General features: G+C 49.0%; 1 protein-coding gene across 2 annotated transcripts in view; it reads right to left on the reverse strand.

Moving 5' to 3' along the window:
• Window positions 1-9245, reverse strand: part of KANK1 (KN motif and ankyrin repeat domains 1) — a 211079-nt gene extending 201834 nt beyond the window's left edge. For both annotated transcript variants that reach the window (XM_042912049.1, XM_042912047.1), the window contains exon 1: window positions 9203-9245. The gene's annotated coding sequence lies outside the window, so the exon portion shown is untranslated. The remainder of the gene's footprint in view (window positions 1-9202) is intronic.
• Window positions 9246-11314: the final 2069 nt, after the last annotated feature.

Genomic DNA, 11314 nt, shown 5'->3' on the forward strand with positions numbered 1-11314 from the left:
CCTGACTCTTGAACTGTTAACTCTGAAAGGAGATCAAAGTGGGGGGGGGGGGGGGGGAGGTGTCTCTGGAGGCAGGCTCTCAAGGTCAGAAGCCTGGGTTTCCCAAAGACACTCAGGCTAAGCCACCCAGGATTTCATCTTGCCACCAAGATGCCACACAGTCTCAAATACCTTAAAGGTCCTGAAGACAAATAGTGTCTACCCCCTGACCAGCAACACCCCCCACCCCGTGATACTTAAAAGGAGAAAACATTTGCACTGAATAACTACAAAGCGGGGGCTGCATTCCTAAGGACACAATCCTCACAAAGAAACAATGGAAAAGATAAAACAGGCACCTTGAGTAGAGGCTGAGGGATGAAGTTTCAAAAGGCCAACAAGAAGTAAATCGCAACAAAGTCTAGCACATCAAATCACATGTTACCTTTCATCAAAAGGAACTCGTTTTGTTTTTCTAAAGAAATGGCAACAACTTAGCACGCCACTGACGTTACACAATATCCAATGTCTCCCTGGGTTGACAACCCCTTTCTCTTTTTTTGTTGCCTTTAAAAATTCTGCACCAAGAGCTCATGTTTTCTTTCGCTTTTCCTTGTGGAAATTTAATTCCCGGCCAACTCCAGAATTCTCCTACAGATATGTCGTGGTCAGTGGCAGACATCAGTAGCTCAACTTAACCAGAAAAGTTCGAAGGCTATCATGAGGTGAGCAAAATCTCGGTCTTCAAATATACCGAATGCCTTAATTCTCCTGCAGTTTATTCGTAAAGTTTTGTTTACTTCTATTAATAGTGAATCCCTTGACCTGCATCTCCTACCAAATTAAAAGAGAAAAATCCCACGAGAACGGAATTTTATAGCACGGAGAAACAGAACGGCTAGAGCAGTTAAAAAGTGGACACGAAATCTCTAGGTGAATTTTTTTTTTAATATTTATTTTTGAGACACAGAGCGAGTGAGCGAGAGGGAGGCTGAGTGGGGGAGGGGCAGGAAGAGAGGGAGACACAGAATTCTGAAGCAGGCTCCAGGCTGTCCACACAGAGCCCAACGCCGGGCTCGAACCCATGAACTGAGAGATCGTGACCTGAGCCAAAGTCGGATGCTTAAATGACTGAGCCACCGAGGAGCCCTCTAGATGAATTCTGTAACTCGCCTAATCTCTTCTCTCTCGCTATGCTGTAACATAAAATCCTATGAGCGCTTTTTTGAGGTGCTCACTTTACTAGTCTGGGGGATTCAATAATGCATATTTACAACTGGTTAAAATAAGACAATGGAGAAGAAGAAGCTTTAGAACAACTAGAACTCACAACTGCTGGGCATTTAAATGAATACAACCATCCCACTGCATCCCACGGCAATCTCCACCTCAGAATTGTGCAGCCCAGTAACCCCACTCCCAGACGTGCATCCAACAGAAATGTATACATACGTTCACCAGAACACATGCACAAATCTGTTCATGACAGCACTGTCCATGCTGGTCCCGAAGTGGAAACAAATGACCCAACGCACGTCTCCAGGAGGATGGATTCAACAGTGGTATAGGCACACGAGAGAATACAATGAAACCACAAAAAGAACAATCCATAGCCACACAAACAACGCGGATCAATCTTATGAACACAACATGCAGTGAAAGAAGCCAGACACAGAGGACACACTCTGTGAGACCATGTATTAAAGTCCAAACATTGACCAAAGGAGTCTTTGATATTAGATGGATACTCCAGGGCCATGAGTAGGGACTTGAAAGCCATGGGATACCAAGATGAGAGGCTTGGGTCCGTGGCTCTGTTTGGGGAAAGGGAAATGAGCAAGTATTTGGCAGCCAAGTGGCAAATAGCATCATATAGTACAGACAATCACCACCCCTAAAAAGGGCTGCTCTTAAGCTGTTTTTATTTTATTTAATTCATCTAGAGAGACAGAGAGCATGCACATGGGGGAGGCAGAGAGAGGGAGATACAGTATCTGAAGCAGACTCCAGGCGCAGAGCCCAATGCAGGGATCGAACTCACCAACTGTGAGATCATGACCTGAGCCAATGCCCAATGGGCTGAGCCAGCCAGGCACCCCTTTGTTTTATTTTATTTTATTTTATTTATAGAACAAGCGGGGGTTAAGTAGTTATTTTTATAGCAGAGAGCAGTTCTGTTGACGACGAGGAGGGGGGAGAGAAGTGGGAGGGAGAGGAGGAAGAAGGGAGGGAGAGGGAGAGAGAAAGAGGGAGGGTGAAGTCAGCTTCATTTCTACCCTTACTCTAGTTATTTTTTCATATTTTCCCCAAGGTCAATGGGTGAAACCAGTCAGAATTACCAACAGGAAGCTAAACAAATTTAGCCAAAAATGTAATGCAGGCATCCACACATTTACATTCTTACCTATAATCAAGCCAAAAACTATATAAAAAAGGAGTTTTATCTGCAACACACAATAAATGTGAACCCTCAACAACAGAAGTTCCTGAGTGCTTCTCTGGGGACCAGGTAATTATAAAAAGGGATTAGTATGTCTTCTGAGTGTTAAGCTAAGCCCCATTGCTCAATTCCATTAACTAATTAAAAAAAAAAACAACAAAAAACTTCCAACAGAGCTACAGGGTTCCTGACATTACCAGAAATACATAACTGTTCCCAATTAACTGATTGCTTCTGTAATGAAAAAAGCATGAGGATATTTAGTTCTAATAGGTTTTTCTGGTCTGTACATCCGTACACAAACACACAACTCAACCACGTACATGTTTCAAGATTCTTCATCAGTGAGAATATCATTTGCTTTCATCATTCAGACTTTAAACATAAAGCTCAAGGAAGAAAAAGGCAAACAGGTATCAGAGTTTAAAGGCCAAAGCTAGAAAATAAAAACAGTTGGATTAGGTCACCTGCTATGCTCACCGGGGGACACGCTGACGAGCAATTCACACGTCTAGTGCCTGCAGTGTTTTAATAAGAGCCCCACTGTTAGGCTTTCCTCCTCGACAGTTCTGTTCTTTTCCATTGCTGAAACACACACACACACACACACACACACACACTCAACAAACCTTAGTTTTCCATTTCTCCATGGCCTTGTCAAGTATGGAATGCTTTATTTAAAATCATAAAGGTAAATGGAAAAAAAGAGAACTAAAAATCACTAGATTAAAATTGGGAGGTAGAGGGGAGAGGAAGAGAAGAGAGGTAAGGGGTATTATTAATACCCTTTTTTCAAATTTGTTGAAATCACGTGTAGATTGTGGCAGTTTAAAAAGGTTCCAAATTTGTCGACACTCTTCCCATCGAGTGGCACATTCATGTTTCCTCCCCTTCGAGTCTGAGCAGGCTTCTGACTGATCCAATGGATAGAGTTTGGTGAAAGGAAAGTCATGTAACTTCTAAGGCTAGGTAGCTTCCAACTGGTTCTCTTGAGGCATTCTAGCTCAAGTTAATTGCATTTGTCCATCTGGAGAGTATTTTTGGATGAGATTAACGTTTTAATCAGTGAACATTAGGTAAAGCAGACTGCTCTCTATAACGTGGGCGGGCCACACCCAATCAGTTGATGGCCTGAATGGAACAAAAAGATCAGCTTCCCCAAACAGGAGAGCATTCTCCAGTAGACTGCTTTGGTCTTCATCTGCACCACCTGCTCTCCTGGGTCTCCAGTCTGCTGGTCCACACTGCAGATTTTGGCCTCAGCAGCTTCCATAACCCTGTCAGCCAAACTCCTTAAAATATATCTTTTTTTTAAAGAAATATATGCACATCCTATTTGTTCAGTTTCTCTGAGGAACGCTGATTAATACATGAAGGAAGCTGGTGGCCAGGCCACCAGTCCAACTACCTGGGGCCACCATGCTGAAGTCCCCATGTTTAGTAATACTCTGGCAAACAGTCAACACGGAGCCTGGTCTCCCGGCCATCCCGGCCAAGGCCTGGGGCATTGGCGCAAAACCTCCTTGGACCCTCCAGACCAGCCAATTTGGCAGTGGAGTGCCACACAGAGACCTCCATCAACACCACAAGCAGCGGCCAAGCCCTGCCTGACTCTATAACCCACGGAATCCCAAACACCATTGAAATAATTGTTTAAGGTAATTTGCTACACAACAACCACCAAAAGAACTAAAAACAGGACTTAACAGGAACACCTGAGACTGGAGCTGAACAGGCACCCAAGAGTGAAGGGTGTTTGTTTTCATTGTAAATGTCTTTGTTGTTTGCATTATTTTATGTACAAATATAACTTCAGAAAGGTATGGAAAACTAAAACGACAGCAAATGTGTTTAGTGTTCACAGTGTACCAGGTAGCTTTCCAAACGCTCCGTAAGGTTTTTAACTCATTTAATCTTCAAATAACCACACGAGCGGAGGGCTTTTATTACCCGCTTCTTATGGATGGGAAACTGAAACACAGAGAGGTTCAGTAACTGTGCCAAAGGCCACACAGTGGAGAGGTCTGTAGGATATTGAAGGAGACCGGGCCTTGAAAAATGAATACAGGTGGGGAGTAAAGCAAAGGGCATTGCAATGCAGGCCACAGCTTTTGAATAAGCGAGGCAGTCTGGTAGTGCTTAACAGGTCAGTCACATGCTTAGGTCACAGAGTGAGGTCACTCAGGTGAATGGCACCTTGAGATTATACTCTTTGTCCAGCGGCTTGTAACTGAGCCAGCCTGGTTGTCTTTCCGCCCCTTACGCCACCAGAATGAGCCATGAGTATCAGAAAATCCCACCCTTCTGCCCTCCTACTACAACTCTGTATCTTTCTATCTCCCCACTTGCCATGAACTCTGGGAGGGTCTAAGCGTCTGACTTTCCCCACTGGGGCCTTGTAGAAAATAGAAACATAATTTTCACTAAAGGTAAATGGATACTAGCTTATTCTATGTGCAAGTTGGTGGAGTGGTCTTCACCTCAGAGCAATTTTTGCTGCATTTTGAGAGCCAAGAGGAGGGAAGAGCCATCAATCAGGCAAAGAAATGATCACTGGACAAAAAATCTGTGGCAGGTGTTCACAATCGAACCCCATGATACAGACTTTAAAGTAAAAATATATTCTCCCAGGGGCACCTGGGTGGCTGGCTCAGTTGGTTACGCACCTGACTTTGGCGCAGGTGATGATTTTGTGGTCCGTGGGTTCAAGCCCTGCACCCGGCTCTGTGCGGACAGGCTCCGGAACCTGGAGCCTGCTTCAGATTCTTTATCTCCCTCTCTCTCTCTGCCTCTCCCCAACTTGAGCTCTCGCTCTCTCTCTCTCTCTCTCTCTGTTAAACAAAAAAAATTTTTAAAGTTTTTTTTCCCAAAAAGCTCTCATCTTTTTTTCTGCCTTTATATTATTTCACCGATTTTCACGATCTTCCAGAGAAAGAATGGTAGGAGACCAGCATCATCCCCACTGTCCAGAATGGCCTGTGCCCTGTTAATCTCTCTTCTTCAAATGGTTTGGTGATATTTTCTTCAGAGATATCTGCTCCCTTGTCAATTTCTAAGGCTCCCTTAAAGCTCAGCTCAAGTAGTACCTTTCAGGAAAGCCAATCCCAATCATCCAGGCAAAAAAGATCTCTTGTCTCAGAGCTCATAGAAGTATTCACTATTTAAGTGAACTAAACACTCTTGTGTTTCCTATAAGGATTCTGTCTAGTGTTTTTAATTCTTACATAGAATTTCTGGACAACCAGCTATTTAATGGTATGATTCCTCTTGTATCCCCTAAAACTCCTAGCTCAGTACCTTTGCAAAAAGCATCATATAAAGAAAAATTGTATGTGACTGGCCAATGAAATTACAATAGTTGCATTTACACTATTGAATAAGGTTATCAGGGTCAAAGTCACCATTACTTTGAGAATTACATTACTAACCAATTAGATACCTTTTCGTAGGTAACGTATTAGTAATTTAAAAATTTCTCTCATCAGCTGGGTACTAGATTCAAGGACAGCTCGATTCTGCAGGTAGTAGGTGAACTACATGTATTCACAGCCATGAAAAAAAAAGTCTCTAGTTTGTGAAATAATCCAAAAGGGGGGGGGGGGGAACTATATGCATAAAGATGATTTCTGCAGTAATATATACCAGTACAAGTCCAAAAAATTAACAATCATTGCCAGTTATGGGGGGATTATTAACTGGAAACCTGTCCATGGGGTTATGGATGTGTGCAGGAATTAGAAAGTCATGGAGACTAAAGCAACATGGAGATATACTTTAAGAGAAAATACAAAATCGAGCAGACATGGAAATGCACTGGAAGGAAACACAGCTGAAATAATCCAGCTCCTGGAATGGGGTAAATACGGGTCACCTTTTGTCCATTTGCAAAACTCTGTAGATTTACTGCTTTTGCAATTTACAACAGGACAGAACTCTCACACACTGCTAGTGCAAATACAAACCACACGATCGCTTGGGCTTCTGTTCAGCAGTGTCTGCTAAACTTAACAGTTTAGAACTCAACAATTTTAAGTATACACTCAAACCCAATGTGTACATGTGCTAAAACGTTCACAGCCAGGCTACGGGCCATAGACAGACAGAATCTGGAAACTACCAAAACACCCATCAATCCCAGGACGGGTAAGTAATTTGGGGTATGATCACGATGGAATATTGCACAGCAAAGATGAGTGAATTACAGCCACTTGCAACATCAGTAAAACTCACCAACATCATTTTGAAAGAAGCCAGATTAAAAACAAACAACAACAACAAAAAGCAACGTATTAGATGATACCATGCATAGAGAGCATGACAACAGGCAAAACTGATCTGTAGTGGCAACAGTGGGTACCCTGGGAAGAAAAAATGACCTGAACAGAGCAGGAGTCCCCCACAATATGGCAACACTGTCTCTTGATCTCAGTGTGCATTCTAGGTTTAGGTTCACTGTGAAAATTCACCAAATTGGTATGTTACAGTTTAACGATTCCTTCAACAATTGGCATTAAGCAGAGCCACACATGCAACATGCAAGGTGCAAAAGAATCATAAAATGTCCCCCAACATTTGAAACCAACTTGACTTCTTGGTTTGATTGCAGGGCAGAAGAGAAGTGGGGAGGCTGTTGGGTAGCTTAGACAGCTTCACCTCTGCTCCCTGAAATGCGATTTTTAAAACATGCACAAATAATCCAACAAACGCTCGAGGGACAAGTCTGCGATTTTCACGGACATCTCCCATCTCCCCTCGCAGCTTCTGAACCTGCTCACCCTACAGGCCTCAGCTGCCAAATGCACTGCCCCTTTTAGCTCTGCTCCTGCCCCCTCCCCATTGCCTTGATTTTTCTCCCACTACACCCCCTCCGCTCCTCCTCTGAACTAGGTGGTAAACAGAAGAGCACATCAGCTCATGAAACTATTTGTGAGTAAATGCTGACATCACAAAATGAACCCAAGTCTTGACTGTATCGATTCCAAGGGCCATTTGCCTGTGGTTTCTTTCCTTGGGGCCAGTTTAGATGATTTAAAAGAAAACTATTTTTAAAACTGCACTCCTCTTTTGTTCTATCACCTTTCCCCCCAAAACACACACATAGACAGAACTCACTTTTGCAGAGGTGGAGCCTCAACTGGAGTTTCACAAAGTGCGCTAAAGCATCCTTGTGCCCCAGGGGGAAAAACGCATCCCTCCAGTGTGTCTTCAAAGGAGGCCACCATTCCGCCAATGGCCTGAGGCTCTCCTGCATCTTTAGACATTAATCCCACCACGAGACAGCCCCTACTATTAACAGCCCCAAATCTATTAAAAAAGAACCCAAGTTTCTAATTCAATCTCTACCTTGGGAAAACCTCACCTTAACAGGAGAGAGGGAGGCTGAGGGAAGGTGAAATGAAAAGTGCTCATGGGGATGGGGTTTCTTTGGAGGGGTGACAAAAACTGTTCTGGAATTAGTGATAACGGTAGAACTTGGCGAATATACTAAAAACCACGGAACTGTACATTTTTTTTTAAAAGAGCGTATTTATGGCCTGCTTATTAGATCTCGATTTTTTTTTTTAAATAACTAAAACGTGGGAGTGCCCCACTTTTTACTAGAGAAGGTTGGATGAAAGGAGCAATTAGCAGGTGAACAGCTAAGCACCACCTAAGAATCAAACTGACTAAACCCGTGAATTAAAAAAAGAGGAAACAGGTCCTGATTTCCATCCAACTCAGAGGTGCGAGGAGGGGTGGGGGGTGGGGGGCGGAATGGAGGCGGGACAAGAAACTGCACAATTACACGTTTGGAGGATTACCCCTCCTTGTTCGTTGGGTTCTCCTGCAGATAGATTTCATTAATTAATCCAACGAGACGAACCTCGTAGAGAGGAGGTGCAGGCAGCGAGCGCTGGGGGACGCCACAGATTGATTTTAACGCTAACTCGGCCCAAGCCGTCACCCATCACCCCGGGGCAGCGCGGCTCCCACTAACCCGCAGGACCCACCACCAGGAGCTGTCTCCCAAAGCTCCCCGGGAACCCAGATGGGGGGTGCGGGGGAGAGTGGGCAAGGGGTGGTGGCTGCCCAGAGCGCAGGATGCGCGGGTTTGCTCAAGCGGCCGGGGAGAGGGGGCGTCGGGGACCAACTCCGCTCGCACCCTCCCTGACCTGACGCCCCGGATCGCCCAGGAGCCCGCGCCGCGCTGGCCAGGGTCCGGCCCCGGAGGCCCCGGAGGCCCCGGGCTCTCCCGCCCTTCCCCCACCTCCCGACCCCTCCGACCCCGGCCGGAGCCATCTCGGAGTCGGCTGAGCGCGGCCGAGACCACCTGCCGCTCTGGGATACACAGAGGAAGGGGTCCACCGCCACTCCCCCTGCGGAGCGGAACCGCGAACTTCACCCGCTGACGCCGCGGGGAGGGTCCTGCACCCCGTCCCGCGCTCGCACAGGACCCGAGGGTACCCCAGCGCCGTGCGTCCGCACCCTCCCGTCCCCGGCCCGGACTTCCCCGCTGCCCCGACCGGCCGAGCCCCCCCCCCCCCCACGGCCGCAGCGCGCGCCAAAGCCTGCCGGCCGCGCAGCCCCAGCCACCCTCTCGGACCCCGTCCCTAGGCCCGCCCCAGGGCCGCGGGGGGAGGCAGGGCGAGCGCGAGCCCGCGGGGCTGCCCTCCGCCCCCGCCGCCGCCGCCGGGCGCCCCGGGGCGCGCGCCAAGTTTGCGGGGCCGCCGCGGGGGTCAGGGCCCGCACCCCCCTCGCCCACCCGGCCCGGCACCGGGCCCCGCGCAGCGCCGGCTCACTCACCTCCAGGCGCGCTCCCCAACCTGCGGCGCCCGGCCGGCCGCGGCTCCGGGACCTCGGAGGAGGGGGCGGGGCGCGGAGGGCGGAGCCGGCGCCGGCGAGCAAGCGCCAGAATTAAACCCCGAAACGGACTGCAGCCGCCGCAGGGACGGAGGAGTCGCGGGAGGCCGGCCAGCCTCCGTCCCCAGGCGGGAAGCGACGGCGGCTGCGTCCCGGCGCGGGGCGGGAGGGAGCCCCGGGCGGCTCCGGAGACCGCCGGGGACCCCTGCCCTGCCCTGCGCGGCGCTTCTTTGTACCCCGGGACCCGGCCGGCGGGCGGGCCCCAGTGCGCCTGCGCGCCGCGGCCACTCCACTCGTCCCACGAGGCACCTTCGCGCACCTCCGCCTCACCCCTGCCCGCTGGCCCCTGTCCTGCCAGCGGCGTGCGGGGGAGTCCCCGCCGCCCGGCACGCACCTGCCGCCCACGGCTGTTTGCTCTTCTCCCCGAGGCCGCGAAGGTTCCACCCGCAGTGAAACTTGAGTCGGTTCCCACCTACCGTCTCCGACGGGGAGGGATCCCGGCCAACACCCTCCCACCCCTCCGCCTAGACCTTGCTCGGGCGCCTGCGGGTTGTTTTCTGGCCCCAGGTGAGCGTGCAGGGCTCTGGCTTCCCGCAGGTGCGTGAGTCCCCGGGGCGACCAGGAACCTCCCGCCGCGGTGCCCACGACCGGCCCTGCGTCCTCCGTGCGTTCGCCCCGCCTCGACTGCGGGGCAGAGTCCTCGGTGGAAAAGAAACACGCGTGTCCAGAAGCGCGCGTGTGTTCGGAGGACTCCAGAGAAGGCGCAGTGCCTGCCTCGGGGGCTGAGGGCCCACCAGGAAGTCAGACGCTCATTTCAGAGCCGTCGCAGTGGGTGCGAGAGAGACAGACGAGTGGCGATTGAGAGACCGTGACTCCAGTCTTTCAAATGAAAATGGTTTGAACAAACAGGACTGGAGGGCCAACTTTATGGAAACCAAGTGTTACCAACACAAAACACACATGCACACACACACAGGCATTAATGCCAGCTCCCCAGTCAGGGCTTTTAACGGGGGTAGGGCCCTCCCCGCTGAGCTCCTCAGCAGAGCATACACCCAGCGGAGCCCTACACTTATCACGGGTATTTTTCTAAGTGGGTAAAAGTGAGAAATCACCAAACCTCAAAAGACGAAATGCGGGCCTCTGGGGCGAATGAAATCAGCGCCTCTCTTTGTGTTCGGGCACAGCGCACCTGCTAATTCCTGAAAAGTGATGGCCCTGCCTATTAAATCTCATCAGCGCCCCTGCAGCTCATCAGGTGGCCTTTCCTTCTTCTGGGCCTCAGTTTCTTCACCTGTAGAATGGGGTGAATGGGTTCGGTAGCTCTTCTCCACCCTCTCTCTGCCTAACGTCCATAATTCTATGAAAAGAATCCTCGTCACCTGGGGGACAAGTGGGGGCGCTGCATACACACGGCGCTCTCTACCCTTTGTTTTCCCTTCATTACGTTTAGTCCGTAAATACCTATTTCATAAACCCTCAAACGTTGTCAAACCGAATCGATCAAAGGGATGGCAGATTCCGAACCTTTTTGGTGGGTGTCTATTCGAAATTTCACTTCATTTTTAGTCATTTACCTGTTGCGATGCAACCCACGTACCATAAAAGTTAAAGTTCACAATAAGGTGAGTTTGAACATATTCAAAGCTAAGCAACCATTGCCACTAATTCCAGAACACTTTGATTATTCCAATAAGAACCCCCACACTGGGCAGTCTCTCCTCAGTGTCCCCAACACTGAGCCCCAATCAACCACTACTCTACTTTCTGTCTCTGTGAATTTGCCTATTCTGGATATTTCTGGATATAAATAGAAACATACAATATGTAACCTTTGTGTGTGGCTTCCTAAAGTTTACCTAATATTTGCAGAGTTCATTCATGCTATAGCTTTTATCAATGCTTTATTCCTTTTTGGGGTGCCTGGGTGGCTCAGTCGGTTGGCCATCTGACTTCGGCTCAGGTCATGATCTCATGGTTCCTGAGTTGGAGCCCCCCATTGGGCTCTGTGCTGACAGCTCAGAGCCTGGAGCCTGCTTTGGATTCTGTGTCTCC

This window comes from Panthera leo, chromosome D4 (genome assembly GCF_018350215.1).
Source record: "Panthera leo isolate Ple1 chromosome D4, P.leo_Ple1_pat1.1, whole genome shotgun sequence".
In the NCBI taxonomy this organism is placed as follows: Eukaryota; Metazoa; Chordata; class Mammalia; order Carnivora; family Felidae; genus Panthera; species Panthera leo.